Source organism: Dipodomys ordii, unplaced genomic scaffold (genome assembly GCF_000151885.1).
Source record: "Dipodomys ordii isolate 6190 unplaced genomic scaffold, Dord_2.0 Scaffold4, whole genome shotgun sequence".
Lineage (NCBI taxonomy): Eukaryota > Metazoa > Chordata > Mammalia > Rodentia > Heteromyidae > Dipodomys > Dipodomys ordii.
The window spans coordinates 35,200,137-35,220,200 of NW_012267220.1; the positions used below are offsets into that span (position 1 = coordinate 35,200,137).

The 20,064-nt window shown below is 40.5% G+C and overlaps 1 protein-coding gene across 1 annotated transcript in view; it reads right to left on the bottom strand.

The window, feature by feature from the left end:
- Positions 1-6,234, bottom strand: part of Zmat4 (zinc finger, matrin-type 4) — a 416,076-nt gene extending 409,842 nt beyond the window's left edge. Inside the window, exon 1 of the mRNA XM_013025137.1 lies at positions 6,108-6,234. The gene's annotated coding sequence lies outside the window, so the exon portion shown is untranslated. The remainder of the gene's footprint in view (positions 1-6,107) is intronic.
- Between the last annotated feature and the right edge of the window lie 13,830 nt (positions 6,235-20,064).

Here is a 20,064-nt window from a genome sequence, read left to right on the forward strand (position 1 = left end):
GCAATAGAGCAGCAAACAACTTCTATCCCAAGCTAGTTTGCCCCTACCAAATTTCATTCACCCTTACTTTGCAACCCCTAAGTTTATTATTCCCAAGCACAAACATGATCCAGTCATTTCCTGTCTAAAATCCCTCTACCCCTTGATTTGGCCAGCAAGTCCCTCTTACTGGAAAATACCCACAACCTCTGTATTTCCTCTTACCCCCCCTCCCACTAAACATGTCTCACATGTTCAGATCCAGTAACACCCAAATATTCCTGGTATTCCAAATATATCTAGTGTTTCATGCTTCTGAGTCTTGAAAACATACCTCCTGCCATGCCCACTGCTCTCCACCTCCACCTGGTTATTATCCTATTTACTTCTCAAGGCCCACTTAGGCTCTCTTTTTTCCAGCGTGCAGGCCTCTCACCCCATATGTGAGAACTATAGTGAATCCTGCATCCAGGACACATCTTCATCCCATTTAACACATCTGTTCTCAAGTACAACCGAGGGCATTAAAACTGAGAACAGAAGTGTGAACTCAGCTGAATGTCATTCTCAATGGCAAAAATGCATGATAGAACATCTTGATGGCTGGGGCAAGGTCCCTCTGGGTAGCTTGCCTAGTTGAGGTATTTCTCAGGATTCTCTACATGGGTGACAGAGTATGTCATTCTTCATAGACAGGCCCTACAGCACAGTCTCTTGGTTTCCATCTATCCTCCCTTCTCTTCACCATCCCCAAATCTCTCTGTTCTTTGATTTCATGTCTTACTGGGAAGCCTGCCTGAACAGCCCAGCCCCTGAGCCTCTTCTCTAGCTCATCCACAACTTCTGTCTCAGCTATCTCCTGGATACTCTACTCTGTTGCCTCTCAAACATCATGAAGTCATCTTCCTTCTGGTAGAACTCATCCTCCATAGACATTACAGCAGTCAACCCTCTTTCAACCTCTGACTGGGAACTGAACAATGCATTGTGAAAATCACAATGATAGAGCAGGACATAGCATCAGCGAGGGGTGCTTTGGTGTCAGCAGGTGTCCGTCATGTAGAATTTGGCACACAGAGTCAGCAGGTGTCTGTCACTGCCATTTGGTTAGAGAGATATTAGAAACCCAGAATGCAAATAGTCTATTCAATTTGGAAACAAGAGGAAAATGAGCTACATAGCAAATAATACTGACTAGGGAGATGGAAGACTTAGATTCTGGTCCCAGTTCTGCCATTGGCTGTCTGTGTGATGCCTCCAAGCTCTCTAACTTCTCTGGGCTCATTTGCCACATGGAAATGAAAGATTAAATTTTATGAGAGTTCCCCAAGGATTTGTCCATCAAGGTGGCACTTAACAGAAGGGCAGGGAAGGGTTTCCACATCCAGAGGTGGGAGAGGGGAACACAAGTTAGCCACATGCCTTTCTTGTTCCCCTGAGGGACTCTGAGTTTTAGTCCCTTCAGCAGCCCTGGGTTACAGGTGAGGTTTCAGAGAAATAAAAAGGGGACCCTCTCCAGGAGAGCGTTTGGGTCCCTAGGCTCTGGGACCTCTCCTCCTCACTTCCTCACAGTCATTAGGCTCTTCTTCCTGAGGATCATCACAGAGACTCCACAACCTTCCCTTTCAAAAAAAAGAAAAAAACAACTCTTGCTGATGGAAAATTCTTCCTCATACCTAATCTAAGTCCATCTGCTGCAATTTCTGTCTATTTTCTCTAGTTCAATCCTTACTGGAGATGGGGAACAGCTGGTCGCCATCCTCCATATAACATCCCCTCCTAAACCAAAATCAGTTATGACATCACCCCTCAGCTTGTTTTTCTTCTGGCATAACATCCACCATTCTTTCTGACCTGCCTTCATGATTTTAGCTCTGAACGAATCACTGTCATTCTGGCCACATTGGCAAGCTCCAAGATATCCAGAGCTATGGTATCTATGGGTATAGGAGCTGGTGCCAAGAATAAGAGGGAAGGTCAGAGCACAAAGGAATATATGATAACATAGTCCCTGATTTTCATAGGAGGAAACTGAAAGTCAGATAAGGCCCAAGGTCAAATCTAAGGTATTAGGCTCCATACACCGAATTCCAAGCACGTATATTTTAGAGACAGGGTTTCACTGTGTAGCCCAAGCTTGACTCAAACTCACAATTCTGCCTCTGTATCTGAGGGCTGGAATTACAGGTGTATGCCACCATGCCTAGTTCAAACTCCAAATATTACAAGAAAATAGCCTGAGTAATCACAGCCTATCCTCAATGCAGGAAAAAGCAGAATCAGACTTACCTGAAAACTAAAGTATGCCCCTACCCACTAGCAGATGTCTGAAATTTCACTGTACACAATTTTTTTATTTCCAATAAGAGCTCAAATACTGGGTTGGGGTATAGCTCAGTGGCAGAGTGATGCCTAGCATATGTGAAGCCCTTAGTTCCATCCTCAACATTGGAAAAAATTTAAGCATCAAATGCTTAGTGAGACAACACTGTTAACTATTTGCATCCTAGTATTAATGAATAGATTTTATTTTTACCAATTATTGATAGATTCAAAGGTGAGAAGTGAACAAAGAAACTGTGAGAACGGCAGACAAATTGCACTGTTTGCTAATGCTTCCAAGGTCAATCTGAACCATGTGGGGGTTGAGGAGGGGCCCTCCACACTGTGGAGCAGTGGGACCTTGTATCTGATGGGACTACCTGCCCCTCCCCCAAAGCTCAGACACACTGACCCTGTCTGCCTCATGCAGACCAGTAAACTGCCAGGTGTTCTGTGAGGCCTATGGTAGAATTGAACTTGGCAAAAAGATTACCTCATTGCTCCCACAGGGCCAACTCCCAAAGGCATGCCAGCATTCCTGAAGTCTCCTGTTAACTCTCTGAAGTGAGATGAGCAGAACAACTAAAAGTAAATCTCATCTAGGTTGCCCTTAAATGATAGAAAGAACCAGAGAGGAGAGAGGAAAGAGAGGTACACCTGTCTAATAGATTAAGATTACTCAGGTACGTGTTTCAAGGTGAAACAGCTCCCCAATTGGGTGGAAGGAAGAAGTATGTGAATGTAAAGGTGAGTGAGTCCAATAAACTATTTGCTGTTCATACTTTTTGCCTGGGAAATTTTTCTAAATGAAGAATGGAGAGAGAAAATGAGATTGTGGGGAATACATTTCAGAGTTTTGATTTCAAAACAGGCTTCTTTCTATTTTGAATAAACAGGATCACATTATGCTCCAACCTTGACAACTTTCAGGGATTTTTCCAGGTTGTTTTGGGCCTCCAGACAACACCCTCTCCAATGACAAGTGGGGGGTTCATATATCCAGAAAACAAGACATTGTGACAGAATTTACCAAGATAGCCAACCCAATAAACTAGCTTATTTGATTTCCCTCAACCTCCTACAAAAGTAAATTTTAAAATAGAAAACAAAAAGACACTGTTCTGCTAAAAAAAATTCGATGTTTTCAAACCTAGTTTAGGGGATAGTTTAACAGTAAAATGGGAAGAAAATGACAAGATCAAAGTGGGTTGGCAATAAGATTATTTGTTGATGCACTTATCAAGAAGAGAGATGACAGGAAGGATGATAGGGATGGAGAATCAGAAAATTAGGAGCAGGACTAAAACTTGTCATTCTAAGTAAATCACCCTGGGCTACAAAAGCAGAGAAACGCAACCCGTCTACCCCCCAGCAGCTGAATGACAGAAATCCAGGTTGACCAACTGGGAAAGAAGAAAATGCTAAATCTCTAAAAGGTACTTGTCCAGTATCCTGACTAAAGCTATCATGTTTGCCAAAATGACAACAAATTTAATTTCCCAAGCATCAATCAGCCCTTTCACTTACAGTCACCCAGATTCACAAGGAGTTAATTAACCTCACACCAGCGATGAAATTCTCCAAACTGGATCACAGCAGAGGCACTGGATGCGGGGTTTCACACTCCACCCCATCCAAGGTGAAGCTGTGATGAGCATGTTTGGGGTTTTGTCTATTATTCTTCAGCTTCTATACTCCTGCTCTTTCTTTCTTTCTTTTTTAGCTTAAGTTGTTATTTTAATGATCTCTGTTCCAAATGAGGAAATACAAGGAAGAGAAATGAGGAGGAGGGAGAGGGAGGAAAAGCAAGTGCTCTCGTATGTCCCACTTGTACTTTACAAAGCTCCCTCAATTCCCTCCCCCACTCAGCCTTTCCCTCTGTGCATGAGTCACCATCAGGAGCTGTTTTCAATGCCTTACTTTTAATGTTCTTTATCATGATAGACATCTAACATATTAGCATCTATTAAACTGACCTCCCCCACCCCTGTGCTGCTCCCAATTCCTGGCCCTAGATACTCCTATAACTCAAAATTTGTGACTGTCTTCATGAAGATCAAGGTGCCTATGTTCAGGATTTCCTTGTACTGATTGCTACCATACCTGGTCTCTCTGGGGGTCATATGGCCTTGGCAGACCACAGAGGACCAGATCCCTGATCAAATTTGCCAAGCAATTGAGAAAAGTTCACTTCTGATCCATCTCCCGGGCCCCAACATAAGGGACTCATGGTGTGCAGTTCTCCAAGTTTGTTTTGCTTACTGCCAGACAGCATGTGCAGAAGAGAAAGCTGACTGTATCCTGACCACCAACAAAAAAGTCAGATGGTGATTTGTTTTTTAACCATTGTGAGTACAGCTTCCATAATAGCAGTTCCCACCCAAAATAGCTGCTGAAAGGAGATGGAGGAAAACCTGTTGTTATGTGCTGGTGAAGGAAAATAAGAATTAAATAGGGAAAGGAATTTGTGGAACCCAAAAATGGAGCTGTCATCTACACCTTTGTAGGAAGTGTCATAGGGGAGAGGTGTTGCTGAAGAGAACCTCCCAGGACTTCCGGGATTCAGGTCTGGGACAGAAATCAGAGGCAGAACATTCACTGGAATCTCTTCCACCCCAAAGCTTTGGAGGCTTTTAACATTAGCGGGTACAACCGGCTGCATAGCGGGTGAAGTGCGGAAACTGGAACTGCCCGCATGAAAGTAGGAAGTTCAAGACCAAGTGCACCACGTTTTCCCGCACAGGAGCACCTGTCTAACATCTCCTCGTGGCAGAACAGGGGAAAGCCATTTTTCCCCCAGGACCCAAAAGTGATTTTGAGAGCAAGCGAGTGGGCCAGCGTTCTAGAATATTCAAGGTGCTGCTGGGCTGAACAAGCTGCCCACTACGGCGGCCAGGTTTTGCACTTGAAGAGCAGTTATCATCAGCAGTGTGGAAGGTGACTTCAGCAGCATCTTTCCGCCACAGATGCACCTGTGCCCCTCAACAGAGCCAGACCCCAGCAGCTTACCCCTCCCACCCACTTTCACCTTCCTCAGCTTCTGAAGACTGGAGGCTGGACCCTTCTTTAATAAAGGTGTAAGGCATCCAGGAGACAAATGCACCCCCTTCCCCAGGGTTTCAGGACACACCAAACCTGGAAAGTCTCGCAGAGTTTTCAGGAGCTAATCAATGAAGTGATTTCTCTTCCTCTAAGAAGGTTTCTGTTGGTTTCTCACCAAGTTGTGTGACACACGGGATTACTGCTGGGGTCAACAGAACGGGTCCCCACGCCAAATAAAATAAGCCAAGGTAGAGTGGGCAAGGGGGCAGTGGGGAGAACGAAATGGAAGCTTGAGGAAGACTTGAGTTGAAGGTCATAATAGTTTGGAGAAGGTATGTCAAGGTAATGTAGACCAGGCAGACCCTGTGGGGAGGGGGGGAGGGGATCCACACCACCAATTTCTCAGACCCAGCCTCACAAGGATGGGTCACAGCTGCATCCTAGGGTCCAGGATTTAGCTTCCCTCTCTCAGCAAACCTGGGTCTACACCCCAACCCTGCAGGGCCCCTGGCCCAAGACCAGACCCATTTCCACAGACCTGAGCTCAGCTAATTAAGAGTCGTAAACAAGACCAGCTCTTGACAGCGCACAAGTTGTCCAAATTGTAAGCTTGTTTTCCTTCCAACAAAAGACAGTGAATTCCCACCTTTGTCACATTTCCTCCCTTAAACTTTTCTTTCTGCAATCCCTCCACCTCTGCTAGAACGGCAAGCCCCAGAGAACGCACACGCAGGAGCAGCACCCCGGGACGCAGGCAAAGGTACCTTTTCCGCGGGCGGAGCAGAGGGGCTGCTGTCCAGAGGCTCGCTGCCCTGCCGAGCCGTGGAGGATGGAGCACGCTGAGATTACGCGTTCCTGTCTCTGCGACCAGACCTTTCAGCAGCTCCGACCAACTGTGCTAGCGATGCACTTAGCAATTATCTGCTGGCGCCGACGCCCCGCCCTCTGCTCTTGCGATTGGCTCTCTAATCCTGGGCAGGACTGCATTGGTCTCAGCCGACCTCACTCATTGCTTTAGCTCCTACTATTATCTAAGCCATCAAAGGAAATAATTCCATGTTTCATTGACAACCTGTAAGGCTCGCCTCTGGCCCGTGCAGGGGCAGAACTGGGAGTCCAGTGGAAGGAGGGACGGGAGGAAAGTAGGAAAAGGTAGGGGTGGGGGAGAGGGGACGCGAGGGGGTGGGGGGGGAGGAGAAAGAGAGAGAGGGAGAGAGAGAGAAAGAGAGAGAGAGAGAGAGAGATCAAATTCTTGTTCCAGCATTTTTAACTTTCACAAAACAGAGCCGATAGCAACATTTTTTTGGCCGTAATCCCGCCCCCGCCCCTTTTACTGGTAACTGTTCCTGAAGGTAGAGAGAATTAGAACAGTGGGATATCTGCTGGTGTCAAACCGCCTCTCAAAAGCAGCACTAGGTTGGGGGCTGAAGAAATAGAGTGATATTTTACACCCTGGAGGGCATGTGAAGGTCATTGTAGATTGTTTGGGGGGAACATATTATTTGCCTTAACTGGAATTTATCTGTCAGTTCTTTACCTCGTGATCCCTCTTACTATAGTCTGAGAATACAATTTCCCTCTGCACCCTATTCAAAGAGCCTCAGAAGAGCTGCCCTTAAAGTTGATAAAAGTCTGGACTATCTCAGATTCTCACCAGGAGGTGCAGATGAACAGGTATTCTGGAATCTAACGGTTTTGCTGGGCTCTTTCCTTTTGCTTATATTGTCCTGTCTCACATAATTGCTTAGACCTGAAGGGATGGACAAGCACCCTCCAGCCCTTTGACAGCTTTGCTTTTCCGGTTCACCATGGAACCACAGGGCACACGCTTTAACTTTTTTCCCTAACTTAATCTACTTAATCATCATACAGAAAGGAAGTAAATGGAAGGGGAAAAAATTAAAGGGTCTTTGAAAGAAAGCTCTTAGAACTATACTATGCCTGCATTGGAAGCTAAGCAAGATCAGACTTAGTTATTATCAGACCTAGTTAGTATTTGGATAGGAGAAAGGTCCTTAGAAATAGTTTCACGGCTGTGGGTACAGCACAGGCACCTGACATCTGTGTGGATTCTGTCTCCAGCACGACAAAACAAAACCAAGAGCAAAAATCGATGTTCAGGTCAGTAAGAAACTGGCCTTTTGGTCTGCCTATAGATCCCAGATCCCATAGATCCCAGATCTTTCTGGGATTATAGTCCAAAGCTACTCCCAGCTCCCTAGGGTCCTAAACAACTGCCGTTCATTTCCTCAATAGCAAATGATGTGTTTCCCACCACCTGCTAGGGTGAATTTCTATTTCATGAATACATGCTTGACTTCCTTAAATATATTTTGAGCTCTGTAAGGACAGAGATGGTGTCATGTTTGTCTTTATAACTGCACAGACAACACCTAACACTCAATAAGTGGGCTGACTCCTAAAACTCAGTTCAAAACCTAAAGTGTACAGCTCTAAGCCTTGGGGGATCATCATTCCACTGTGATTGCTCACCTGGCTGGGCAGAATGGAAGGGGCCACCCTGGAGTCCAGGAACAAAAAACAAAAATTCAGAACTGAGCACTATGGAATGGCACAGCTTCTGAACTCCCAACCAGGCCCTCACTCCCTGCCTTCTCTCTGAAAAATGAAGCACCTCTTCACACAATGCCTTCTCCCTCAAGTGTCCCAGGGAATAACAAGATGTTGGATGCATGGATTTTATGCCATCATCATCACCTCAAAAAAGTAGTCACTTCCATATTGACTGCATTTGGAATGACTGAAAGGAGGGTGTCCAGATATTAGGAATCAAAAACAAGGTCAAGAGATAAAGAAAAAATAGTTGTTTGGTCTATATAAAATTATGCAAAGGTTCAATGATGAAATGAAACACATTTAAAATCGACACTGTCACAGAAAATCTGGGGTGTTCAGACATGGTGTAAAACCCATAAATAACACTTTTGTAATTTAAGCTATATGATTTCCACTTCTAAGAGGAGCTTTGTATCTGCATGCTATCTCCTCCTCTCACCACCAAATAAAGAAAAGGAAAATGAGAGAGAGAGAGAGAGAGAGAGAGAGAGGAACAAACTAAATCATAAGAGCTCTCTTGAGCACCTATCAAAGGCTCAGTTGTCCCTGAAGGGAAAAAAAACATTTTAAGTGATTTTTCTAAAATGCTTTGTCTAAAACAGCATATCCTTACATGTATGTTTTGGCTTTTGAAGATGAGAAAGAGAGAGAAAGAGACAGAATGAGAATGAGCTGCAAACAGTTGTTTATGTCAGTGCCTTTTATACTGTTGGTCATAAAATATTCTCTTTGAGAGAAGGATGATCCCTTTGTGCCCCATAGATCAACTGCTTAATTCTGTGAGTTAGAGATTGCATATTAAGTATGTAGATTCCACTGGTACTTGCATTTGTATTAAATATCAGCTCCATACAATTTAAATTCATTGGGGTATGAAATGTACCAAATTCCATTTCGTGGCAGTACTCTGACAAAGTAGTCTGTTTGATTTAACATTTTTAGTGTGTTGAGGGTATGAAAGGGTTTAGAGGGTTCCTGTTCTATTATGAGTTGGGTAATTAAGTAAAGAATGAGTTTCTTTATTAACATGCACATTAAACATAAGCTACCTGCCCCACTGTCTTTCCAGTGGACAGCCACTCAGAACAACTAATCACCATGGCCTTCAGTGAGGGATGGAGAAATCTAGCATTTACTACTCTGTTTATATCATTTTCTCAGCTATCATTTATTTATGCCAAATTCTGTTTCTAGAAGGGAGAGAGGAGAATAAATCTAGGCTATGCCAAGAAAGAAGGAAATGTGTGAAAACAGGGGGAAAATTTTTTAAAAAGATGATTACTTTCTGCATTACATCTTTACTGACTTGAGCTGCTCAATGCCATTTTAATGCAAACATAATATTAGTGGGATATCTTTCTTTAAAATCTTATTAATAGTACTGCATAAATGAAAGGTTAAAACTTTTCCCAGCTCAGCTTCCTAAGTACAGAAACTTGAAGGAATAGCTTTCCAATTGAACTGACTGTTGTAAAATTTTATGTAATCAAATTCCCTCCCTCTCTACCTCCCCAGTGCATCCCCCAAATCAAGCCTCAGGAGCCAGTGACATTTCCACAAAGTACAAGAGGAGACTGGGGCTGCCAGGAGAGTGCCAATCACCAGGAACTGTTCTTAATGATTTCATTAATTACTCATGAGTCTTCGGGAAGTTGATAGTAGATAGACAGGGCTTCACAATGTTTCAAGACAGTAAGGAATATTTTATTATTTAAAACACTGCTAAATAAAAACAGGTGATTTGTTCTCTCAAGTTGTGATTGTATTTATTAGTGAGTGGATTTTGAAAATAAACTGAGGGAGCCAGAGAGAGACAGAGAAACAGAGAGAAACAAACAGATACACAAAGATTTGCAAGGCTAAATTCTGTTTTGCTTTAGTTAAATTCTTCATAAGAAATATAGAGCTGAAGCTGTCATGAAACATTGTCCAGCAATGCAGCAATTGACAGGAGTTAGAGAATTGAATTAAGAAGGTCAGCATGTCTTCCATGGGGCTGGCAAATCTCATGCAGCATGAAACAAACACCATTCAGGATAAAAGTCTATGTGTAGGAATATGGCTGCTGGAACTCCCACCAGCCAGCACTGCATCCTAATCCAGGATGAAGCACCCATCAGTTGTGTTTACAGTACATGTCACACTTGATCTTCTCATTCAGAAAGCAAGGTGATAATGCTGTTTTAAGGCTGATAAGAGAGTGATGGCTAGTCAGCTTACAAAAGGGAGGGCACAGATGTCTTGCTACAGAATGTTGGGCTTGGTGACTTCAGCAGTATAGGCCAATATAAATGATATCTGACTAATTCTACTGGACCAGAAGGCAGATCAATTCTCAGAGGAAGACTTAGAGATGCTCAGAGGACCAGAAAGATGCTCGATGCTCTGGGCAAAGGGTCACGGAATTTGGCAATGAGATTTCATTTTGTATTGCCTAAGGAATAGATGAACTGTCTTATGAATGTATACCATACTGGACGAGAGGCCCCAGGGCCATGAAGGCATTGTCCAAGTGATATGCCAAAGTGTCTTCAAATGTGCATGTTTTGTTACTCAAGCCATGTGAATTTTGTATTCTACTCCAAAGTGTATCCATGTATGCTTCTAGTACATGATTTTAAGAAAGATTTTCCCTAAAAATGTGTACGGCACTGACTTTTTGGAAAGATGCTTTATGATTGTGAAGCCTGAGGCTTGAAAACACAAGCTTAATATCACCAGTCCACCCTCTTCCTGGCTTACAGACATACCTGAAATTTGGGCCCATCTCATCTGATAACTTTATTCCATTTTCCAACTAGTATACATGGGATGCCATCACATCCTTTCCACGAGCACATCCTGACTTTCCATGGCTCCCTGAGTTTCCTTTTCCACCCTGCTTTTGTGTAGTGAAGTTATTGTCATCCTTCAAGGTCCAGCCCAATCTCTCACCACTCTTTTCTGCCAGGCCATTTCAAATGTGTGACAATTTAACTCAAGTTAAAATAAACCACTTTTTGTTTTCATATGGCCCACACCATTAACCAACCAACAATAATGATCACAGCCATTAGAACCTTGTGGAACACATTTAGAAATCCTTAAAAGAATAGATTGTTGATATTATGGCTAGAGGCAAGTGGATGCATTCACAAAGGGAAGGTCATATCAAGATATTCTGGACTAGTCAAGATGTTCCTGGGAGAATGAAGCATCTCATCTTTGTATCTTTGACATCTACAAACAAATCTCAGCATGAGAAAGTAGAGAGCTGAAAGCGTTACAATCACAGTAGGACCAGATTTCCTCCTTTTATCTACTCTTTGTTCTTCCTCCAATGAGGAAACAGCTTCTATAGAGCCCCAGAGGTTTGTTTTTAAGCCAAGAATTGTATCTAAATTAATCTACGATGAGTATAAGATGATGAGTATAAGAAAGGAAACCATAGTCTGTCACGAAGATGTACTTCGTGTATTTTCTTGCTTTCCTTTTTTTCTTTCTGGTACTGGAACTTGAATTCAGAGCCTTATTTATGTTCTTGTTTGGCATTTTTCCACACGGCTGGCACTCTACCACTTGGGCCTCCTCCCTACTTCCAGCTTGTTGATAGTTATTTGGAAATAAGAGTTTCTTGGATTTGTCTGTCTAGGCTGGCTCTGAATTGCAATCTTCAGAGATACAGACTTCTGAGTAGTTAGAATTATATGCATGAGATGCTGGTACATGACAAGAAAATACTTGTTTTGTTCTACTGTTTCAGAGGGGCATAGAGGTAGTTTAGTGATGGTGAAGATGAATTGAGAGATAAAGAAGAAAAGAACGGCTGGGCACTACACTGAATGGTCACTATTATGAACAGAAAAAGCAAGGCGATGTTTTTACACAATCCTCTACAAGGCAGGATAGCTAGAGTAAGATGACAGGGAAATTAGAAAACATCAAAATAATAGCACTCAGTTGAATTCAAGAGCAGAGACAGAATCATGAATGAGGGCTAAAAATAATTGCTAGTACAACCAGGAATTGAATCAATTGTTCAAGAATGTACAGACCTGCCTTCTTTCCATTACCCTCACTTCTCTCTTACTTGTTAAATGAGATACACTGCCCCTAAATGAGTAATTGAGCCTAAGAATAGAAAATGTCTGATTTAAAGAAAGACTACAAGAGAAATGTCTGTCATAAAAAAAATCTTAGATTTTAAGGCCAATTCAGACCCATTGTCTCTCTGCTTGGGTTCTAGTATCCAAACAGGATAATTGGAAAGTTTCTAGGTAACCGTACATCCAGGTGGCCAATTTTGAATTGAAGTCTCCTAGCCCAGTTATGGGACATGAATACTCTTTGGACAAAGAATGTCCGATGGGCCTTAGCTCCCACCTTCTGATTATCACAGGATTCTGGTTTACTCTTTCCCTTCCTTACTCCCTGCTTTCTCTTCCTACTCTAAATAGATCTCCAATTACTACCTTGCGTGCCTCCCTCATAGACTGCTTCAGAATTCTTTTTCATCATTGGCCCAGGTTGCTACGTTTTTGGTGAGTGATTAGAAATTCAGTAAAGTGTTCTCCTCTCAGGTAACAGTATGTTTTCAGACTGGTGGGTAATGAAGTACATGTCTTTCCAACCACCAGGTCACATTATATAGGAGCAAACAATTATTATAATGATACCATAAATTTATTAAGTAAAATTTGGATATTTAAGTGTGCTTTTTGAGACAGCATCAAGTGTCTAGAAAAGATACCTCTCAAGAATAACATTCTCTAAAGGTTTCTTATATAAGTGCCTTCCTATTGTAATAGCTTAAGCTATCACAATAATCTGTCTATTACAAAGGCTAAAAGAAAAAAAAAACACAGGAAATACTGCTGTGAAGAAATGACCTATACATAGCAATCATGGTATTTGCTTATCTAAATATTTGGTTTCATTTACCTTTAGAGAGAAACATTCCCCCAGGCCCAGGTCTGCTCAAGGACCACTGCTTAGGACTCAGACTCTGTCCCTGATCTCTTCCCTAGAAGACAGGTGTGGCTGGTTTCCTGCAGTAACTCCCAGAAATCCAGCTTCCCTTGATTTCTCCACATCAAGCCCCTTTTTAGCTTGATGGTAGAATGCTAAGCATTTGTCTCCATGTGGTTGCCAAAATCCTTGAACTGCCCTTCTGAAAACAGAGCTGGTGCCCAGCACCAGTGGCTCACACCTTTAGTCCTAGCTATACTCACGAGGTTGAGATCTGAGGATCAGAGTTCGAAGCTGGCCTGGCTGAAAAGTCCCCATGAGACTCTTATCTACAATAAACTTCTCAAAAAAAGCCAGACATGGTGCTGTGGCTCAAGTGGTAGAGAGCTAGCCTTGAGCACAAAGAGGCCCAAGGACACTGTGCAGGCCCTGAGTTCAAGCCCCAGGACCAGCCAAAAAGTAAATAAATAAACAACTGGTAAGATTTTACCAGAGCCTGCTTAGCTACCTATCCTCATCAACAAAACTTCCTTATTCGTTGGAGAGTGATGGTTCTATAACACCTAGTTTCCTAAAAGCCCAGATACTTTTTCATTTATTTACCTTCAGGAAACAGAGTTGATTTTAAACTAGGTCTTTCCCCACAAACAATGAGTGAGGAATAGCTGGTCATTTCCTGCTCTCACAGAGTGAGAGTGGAGGTCCCAGTCCAATGATATGGTTCAACCATGAAGGAACTCTTATGGAGATTCTAGGAAAAAGGAAAACCTTGCATATCATTTGGGATAGCTCAAGGATCTTCCTGAAGGTGTGGTTTCTAAATCCTTAAATGTGTCTCCCTTTTCTAAATGTGGCTGGTAATTTTTCTCCAACCTACCATCCTTCTTCTACAGTCTTGTTCTCTTTTCATTCTCCTTCATGATTTCCACTCTCCCTTTCAACTTTCCATCTTAGGCTTTATAATGAATATTCCCATTCATTAAGATGCATTGTATTTACAGACTGACATGTTGAATTGAAGCTCCTTTGCACATAAGGAGGATAGATGGTATTCTTAAAAGCATCTTTTTTTCTCTTACAAGATACAACCTAAGCTGTTTAGTGAACCACTTAATAGAAAAGGGACATGAAACCAAATAGAGTAAAAAAGTTCCACTTCTTTTTTTTTGGTGGGGGGTGTTGGTCATGGGGCTTGAACTCTGGGCTTGGGCGCTGTCCCTGCACTCTTCAGCTCAAGGCGAGCGCTCTACCACTTGAGCCACAGCGCTACTTCCAGTCCCACTTCTTTGACCAGAAAAAAAAAACCCAGAACAGCAAATGGTTTACTTTTCTAAATATGTTTTTTATTGTAAAAATAGTGTACAGAGGGGTTACGGTTTCATGAGTGAGGTAATGAGTATGTTTCCTAGCCAGCACTGTTACCTCCTCCTCTGTTTTTCCCCTACCATCCCTTCCCCACCACCTCCCCAATTCCTCCCTCCCTTCCCCACCACAAGTTGTAAAGTTCATGTTCAACATAATATCTTGTACATCTCATTGTTACAATGAATCAACCTGAATCCAAGACAGTGATACAAATTTTTTTCTTTCTTGCTATTGTTTTTAATGTACTTATAATGTATCATGTGATATTTTTGTTTCTTTTGTATGTTCTTCCCCCATGATATAACCCCTGTTTTCACTGTATCTGATCCCAGTGCCCTGCATCTTGTATATACACTTTTATAATTTGGGGAGGGGAAGAGAAATAACAAAATGCTGAAATAAGGATAAAAATAGTTTACTTTTTAAAGATTTTGAGCTTTTTAAAAGGTGTTTATGAGGGCTGAGTGACATAAAGTCATAGCATAATGGTTTTATTGAGCATTTTATTGATTTTTCTCAGGAGTTGGGTTGGGAGATTACTAGCAGGTAACCTCAGCAAATGACTCCACAGTGCTGAAATTCATTAAAATCAGTCCCATTTCTAATCTCATTGTGAAGGATGTTTGAGAGGGTGGGAGGAGCAAGAGTGGTAGATGAGGACAGAAAGAATGATGGGGTCAACATTTCAGTTTAAATCTTTTTAACATCAGTTTTATAAAATGTTTGAATGATGGAGTTTCAGAATCCAACACTGCCTTTTAGCTATTACAGAACTGTTAAGAAGGACTTAAGCTTCCAGGGGAAAGCTTTGAAATCGACACAAGCTCCTTAACACAACCTCCACAGCCCAAGATCTTGAAGAACTGGGTAACGACGGATGTGACAAAGTATTTATAGCAATGCCACTGTCATTTAATAAAGTGGCCTTTAATATTTCCCTCAACTTTCAAGGTGCTGCTGGGCTTCTGTGATTTACAGAATCTGTGAACTAGACTTCCTTTCATGATGCTTCCCTGGCAGCTCCAATGAGAACAGTATTTGTGTAAGGAAATACAGTTCTTCTGTCCTTATAATGAGTGCAGTGGAATGACCTGGTCTGTGAGAACAAGAGCACAAATGTTGCAGATCCAGAAGGGAGTTTTTATAAAGCTTATAGTCATTTACACAGATAAGCCAGCTGGGTTTCTCCATCCTGACTGGTTAGGAAAGTACTTCCTGAGGTGATAAAGCTAAGGAAGAGCATCTTAGAGATGAGGCTTAGGGGAAAAAAAAACCTGAGAAATCCCCACCTTGACATTGAATATCTTGAGAGGCAGAGAGCACCATAAGCAATATTTCATTAAAGAGATCTGGCCAATAGAATATCCTAAAACCTAGAAAGATCAACACAAAGGTTTTCTGTTTGAGAGATAATAAGGACATACGTTAGGGAATTTCATTTACTTCCTGGCCTACTAGAGCCTAGGACCTTATATATTCTAGGGTTCCATAAATATTTGTTGAAGAATGGATGGATAAACAAGTAAATGTATGAATTGCATTACAGATTTAAACTGTGTATTTGGCATGACCTTTTATTTTCAGGACAATATTTTAAAAGGAGGGTTTTCTTTTTTAATTTCACATTTAATGATTAGGAATGTCTCTAAAGTGTTGCATCTTTGTAAGTTTCTATACATATATAAGTGAGTACACAAAGCTACTCTCAACTTTTCTAATTTCTCTCTTCAAATATTTTTACTGAATTTTCAGGGGTTCTCTAACACTGCTGAAGTACAATTTATGTGATTAAAAAGAGATGGGATTATGGATATATGTTATTAATAGAAGACCTTGTTAATGATTTGATTTGAGTTTCTCTGGAAGAGCCTCTCATTTCATCTGTATCCCTTCATGAATAAGGTCACCAGTGCTTATGAGGAATTAGTGAACAGTTCTGGTTTTAGAAAACTCTTCTAACAGCCTGAGCTGCCACCACAAAATATCATAGACCGGATGGTTTCAACAAAGGAGACTGGAGGTCTCAGATTAAAATCTGTCTAGACCAGGTTGTAAATACGACTCACTTCTTTGCTTACATATAGCTGTCTTCTCCCTGTGTCTCCATTTGGAGGGAGAGCTAGCTCTTTGATGTCTCTTCATGTAATGACACAAATGTTATAAAATTAGGGTAGATCTTATTTCTAATTTCTTCATTTAACTTGAATCACTTCCATAAAAGCCTCATCTCCAAATTCAGTTATATTGGTGGCAAGAGATTCTGTGCATTTGACATAGAGTATAGTAGACACAATTATGTCCATAGCAGTGTTCTTTCATCTTATTGGGATAATTTGAGGCTAATTCCCTTAGAGATGCAGTAACAGAATACATGGGATGATATTTCAGTATCTCATATCTCCCAAACTGAAATGGCTTACCGCGTCTGGAAGCTCTTTTCCTTCCCTTGGCTTGCCTCTCCTCTCCTTTCTTTCTTATTGTTGCTATTAAGTTCACTGGTTTTCAATATTAAGATATTAAAATATTATAAAACAACCCCCCATCACCTGTGCATTGCAATCAGTGATACCTTGCTGTATTTGTAACATCTACTTCTGTCTGTCTTTCATAGCCTCTTAGTATAGTCTCAATCTTTAGAGAATCCTCCTCAACCCTAGATCTGTTTAGTTCTTGAATGACTTCCTCCTTGCTCCTGGGGTTCTGTTATTCCAAGTCCTACCACACGTCTCCTTGGCAGGTGAGCAGACAAACCAGCAAACAGAACATCTTTTTCTACTGTGTTCTTTGAAGGAGGAGAGCCATGTAAAAAAAGCAGGCATTCAGTAGATGCTTGTAGAAAGAATGCTCAATGGAAGGATGCTCAATAGAAAGAATAGCCTGTCAATCTGACATAACCACCTTTTTTAAAAACAGCAGGAATCTTGGTACTAGTGGCTCAACCTGTAATCCTAGCTACTCAGGTGGCTGAGAGCTGAAGATCCTGGTTCAAGCAAGCCAGGAAATAAAGTCTATAAGATTCTTATCTCCAATTACAGAAAAAGCCTAAAGTAGAGTGCTAACCGTGAGCAAAAGAAGCTCAGGTATACCACCTAAGAGTTAAAGCCTCAGTACTAGCAAAAATATAAACAAACAAATACAAAGAGCAGGATGGGAAAAATATGACCAATGGACCAATTTTTGGTGCATTCTCTTTAATTTAGTGAAAAGTTGGGTCAGGAGCCAGTCATATTCCAGAACAAGAACCTATTTTTTGAGGCACAACTATAAACGATCTATCATTGACCATCCTAAACACTGTAAGGATTACCTCATGAATATTACAGTTCACCAGCACAGGGCCAGGTAAGAAGCAACTTATAATAAGCGTGCTTTGAATTTAAATAACCTTCATGATAACCATGCACTACTTCTTGTTAATTGCTACATGGAAGTTTGTCCAACTATTACTACCTATTAGGTAAAGGCTTCTCAATAGAAATACCCTGCTACAAAATAAATTATGGTTTCTTCCTTATTAAATATTATAAAAGCTCCTCTTAAAATTGTTATTGACAGGACTTTTGGAAACTAAGCATAATTGTAATTGTCTTTTTTATGCTTTTTATTGTAAAAATACTGTATAGAGGGGTTACAGTTAAATGAGTAAAGTTGTAATTGTCTTTTTTTTTACTTTAAAAAAACAGCAAAAAGATACTATGTCAATTCTTTCATTTTTTTCTTTGTTTTTTCTTTTTTCTTTTACTTATATTTATTTATTCTTTTACTCATACATTGGTAATGGTCCTGGGGCTTGAACTCATACCTAGGTATTGTCCCTGAATTATTTTTGCTCAAGATTAACACTATCACATTTGAGCTATAGCTCCACTTCCATTTTTTTTTTTGGCAGTTAATTAGAGGTGAGAGTCTCTTGGACTTTCCTGCCCAGGCTGGCTTTGACCCATCATTCTCAGATCTTAGCTATTTTTTAGTAGCTAAAGATCTACTTCATATCCTTTGACTAATCTTTTCTGTTTTGAAATTTAATTTTATTGTCAAGGTGATGTACAGTGGGGTTATAGTTACATGGGTAAGGTAATGACTACATTTCTTGCCAAACATTGGTACTCCCCTTCCTTGTTTTCCTCCCACTTTCCCTCCCCACCAAGTTGAAAAGTTCATTTCCAATGTATTGTCTTGTCAGTATTGCTGTTGCACTGGTTCACCCCAAGTCCTTTAGATATAAGAGTTAATTTTAAAAACAGTGCACTTAAGGAAATCAAGTACTCAGTAAAATTTAGTATTATACTGCATATCCAGCTTATGTTAATTTGACCTGATTTTAGCTTTTCAAATATTTGAGTACAAAGTACTTCCAAATAAGTCTGAAAGTCTAAACCTTTATTCCTTTAATCAAAATTCTTTAAGGTCATGATACTGAAGCAGACAATATTGAACACGTGTCAATTTGTCAGCAATATTCCTTAACTGTGGAGTATTACTTACTAGAAACTATTGGAATAATTATAGCTGTGCTGTGAAGAAAATTCCTTGATATACCTGGGCATAGTGGCACATGCCCGTAATTAGATGGGCTGAGATTGAGATAGGCTAGACTTGGCTACCTAAATTGCAAAACACTATCTCAAAACAAAAAGAAGTTATTAATGAAGACTATTCCTTAAAACTTTTATTATCAAAAAGAATGCAAATAAATCAACTAGACAAAGTACAAGTAAGAAACATATACCTAGTAAACCAAAACAGGTTTTTTTTGTCAGTCAGAGGGCACCTAGGCACTGTCCCTCAGCTCTTCAGCTCAAGGCTAGCGTCCTACCACTTGAGCTAAAGCATCACTTCCAGTTTTCTGGTGGTTTATTGGAGATAAGAGTTTCACGGACTTTCCTTCCTGGGCTGGCTTTGAACTGAGATCCTCAGATCTCAGCCTCCTGAGTAGCTAGTATTATAGGCATGAGCCACCAGCGCCTGGCTACCAAAACAATTTTTAATTGAAACAAATCAGAAATTAATAAACATGAAAAATAAAAACAAAGAAGTAACTCATTATTTATCAAATGCAATTTATTGAAATCAATAATTATTAACTCAAGTATGAGGAAATAACTATTATTAAAAATAAGAAACAATAAATAAGAAATAACCTTAATATATAATGTGTTGAAATTTGATTACAATGTGAGATGGCTAGATTTGAGCTCATTAACATATGTGTTATCTCACATATGTTTTGGTGGTGAGAATACACCATGTTTTGGTGGTGAGAATACAGTTTTCTCTCAATGACTGCATATTGGCTCAGTAGCTCCTTGAACTCATTCCTCCTATCTAACTGAAGATTCATACCCTTTGATAACATCTTTACAACTTCCATTCAGAAGTTCCTGAAAAAAAATCAAATGAAAGAGAAATAAGCAAGTATATGTAAAAAGTATGAAACTCACATGTATATCTGTATATCTATACATAGAAGTTACTGCAAGGGCTACAGAATTTAATGTAGAAATCAGCAAATATTCCCAATAAAGTCAGAAACAATGTAGATATCATTGCTTTAACTATATAGCATTGTATGGAGATACTGCTAGTATGATTTTGTTGGAAGAAAACACAATATCCACACATGACAGCATTATGTATTAGAAAATATAAGAAAATGAAGTTGATGACTATTAATAAAAACTGATAAAGATGGCTGGTATAATTAATAGCCAAGCAAAATAATTTATTTATTTATTTATTTTTAATTTAATTTTATTTTATTTGTGAACATACTGTACAGAGGGGTTACAATTGCATGGGCAGGATAATGCGTACATTTCTTACCAAGCATTG